This window comes from Myotis brandtii, unplaced genomic scaffold (assembly GCF_000412655.1).
Source record: "Myotis brandtii unplaced genomic scaffold, ASM41265v1 scaffold422, whole genome shotgun sequence".
NCBI lineage: Eukaryota > Metazoa > Chordata > Mammalia > Chiroptera > Vespertilionidae > Myotis > Myotis brandtii.
The window spans coordinates 772,152-775,008 of NW_005366171.1; positions in this window are offsets into that span (position 1 = coordinate 772,152).

Below are 2,857 nucleotides of genomic sequence, written 5' to 3' on the forward strand. Positions count from 1 at the left end.
GGCACAGGCCGGGCTGGGGGACCCCCCTCCCACGCCCCCCGAGTGCACAAATTTTTGTGCACCGGGCCTCTAGTTTTCTTATAAAAATACAAGATCTATTCTAGATTTCTGTCTTTTAGCCTCTGATGCAATCCTAGGGACTAATTAATGAAGCCAGAAACTGATTAAATGCATTGGTTTAATGACCACTAAATATTTTTCATAATGAAAGTGATGAATGATACGGTTCTGATAGTAATTTACCTATACATATTGTAAAAACATTTTTAATGTTGACGTTCTTTAAAAAGTAGCAAACATTCCATTGGGCAGTACAGGAGTCAACAGGTAGTTGAGGCCATTCCTTTAAAAAACAATGGCATTTCTTCTCTCTCAAGTAGCAGGCTTATGATATTTGATAGCAGTATTTCCAAAGTATTATTTGATTTGATCGTATTTTTTTATTTAATGGTACTGATTCTTTTTATTGTTTGGTACTTGCTTTTTCAGTGGCCTGGCTTATCTCTTACTGAGATTCTGGGTTGACCTCAAAAGTATGTGTTGTTGCAGTTTAGTTGAGCTTCTCTTTTTTAAACTCTTATGTTGATATTGTCATCACATTTCTCTTAACTCAGCTACAAATTCCCCTCTAACACATCAAATGCTTTCTTAATCTGTCCACTATTCTCAACCTTTATTACTGCCATGCAAGCCAGCACCATATTCCAGGATTAAACTCTACCACATTCTAACAGATCTTTCTGTTAATTCTCTTACTTCTCTACAATTTTGTCCCCTTAGAGTAAAAAGCCAGAGTTATTTTATATAATTTAGATTGTGTCATTGTTTACAACTTTGCATTGTCTTCCCATTGCACTTAGAATACTCCTATCATGGCTTCTACCTAGCTCTTGAGTTAATCTCCTTTTGCTCTATCCATCCACATTGGTTTGCTTTTCTTCAAATGCACAAAGCCATCACTTCTCAGGGCCCTTGCACTGGTTGCTTGCAGAATGTTCTTCCCTCTACCTTAGCATGGTTGGTTGGTTGGTGTCGCTTATGCTTTATTTGAAATGCCCCTCCACAGAGAGGTTTCTCCTGACCAATTTAAAATTAGCCATGCAACGTGCATGGTCCCAAACCCTTATCTGCAATGCTGCACAGCTCTTAAAGCACAAGGCCCTTCATTGTGGAGACTGGAACTGTCTCCAGACACTTTCAGTTCTGCTTCGGCTTATTTTGCTGATTATCATCAACTTTCATGTAGTTTTAAAAAAATATATGATTTCATTGATTTTTGGAGAGAGAACGGAAGGGAGAGGAATAGAGAGATAGAAACATCAATGAGAGAGAAACATCATTGAGCAGCTGCCTCCTTTACACCGCCTACTGGGGATTGAGCCCGCAACCCGGGCATGTGCTCTGACTGTGAGTCACCCTTACCTTATACTTTTTCACACAAATCAACTCAAAATGGATTAAAGACTTAAATGTAAGACCCAAAACTGTAATAAGAAAATCCAAGATTAAAGCATATAGGGAAAGCTTCATGCCATTGGTCTTGGCAATAATTTCTTTGATATGACATCAAAAGCATAGGCAACAAAAACAAAAACAGAGAAGTGAGAATACATCAAACTAAAAAGCTTCAGTGCAGCAATGGAAACAATCAACAGAGTGAATAGGCAACTACAAAATGGGAGAAAATATATCTAATAAGGGGTTAATTTCCAAAATATGCAACTCAGTTAAAAAATGAACTAAAGAAATTAGTAGACACTTCTCCAAAGAAGACATAAAAATGGCCAACAGGTACTGAAAATATGCTCAATATAACTAATCATCAAATAAATGCAAATCAAAACTACAGTGAGATATCATCTCACACTTGTCAGGATGGCTATTTTCAAAGAAACAGAAGGTAAGTGTAGGTGAGGATATGGAGAAAGGGGAAACTCTTGTACATTGTTGCTGGGAATGCACAATCCTACAGCTGCTTTGGAAAACAGTATGGAGGTTCCTTGAGTAATTAAAAACAGCTACCATATGCTTCAGTAATTTCACCTCTGTATTTTTCTCTAAAAGAATTAAATCAGTATTTCAAAGAGATATTAGCACTCCCATGTTCATTACAGCACTACTCACAAGATAAGAAAGTAATCTAAATGTCCATTGACAGATAAATGGATAAAGAAAATTTGGTTTATACATACATTGGAATATTATTCAGACTTAAGAAAGATGGAAATTTTGCAATATGTAACAACACGGATAAACCTAGAGGACATTATGCTAAGTGAAATAAGCCAGTCCCAGGACTAATATGCATGATTCTACTTTATGAGGCATCTACAGTAGTCAAATTCATAGACTTAAGAATGGAATAGGCAGGGGCTGGGGTTAGAGTGACATGGGGAGTTGCTAATCAATAGACATAAAGTTTAATTAAGCAGGATGAGGAAGTTCTAGAGATCCACTGCAGAACACTGTACCTATAGTTAACAGCACTGTATTGTATATACTTTAAAAACTTGTTAAGAGGATAAGTCTCATGCTAATGCTGAGTGTTCTTACCACAATAAAACAAACTTTTAAAAAAGTAGGTCATTTATTCACTCAGTCATTCATTTGTTTAGTACTGCTATGAACTAGGCACTCTGCGGTGCTCTAAGAATTAAGTGTTGAACAAGGGAGACATGATTCCTCCCTCATGGAAGTTGAAGGACAGTAGGCAACAAAGTTAGCAAAAGGAAGCTAGACTTTGGGTGGTGAGCACGCAATAGAGTATACAGATAGGGAATTATAATGCTGTGCACCTGAAACTTATATATTATTAATCAGTTTTACCTCAATAAATTTAATTTTAAAAATTGCCCAA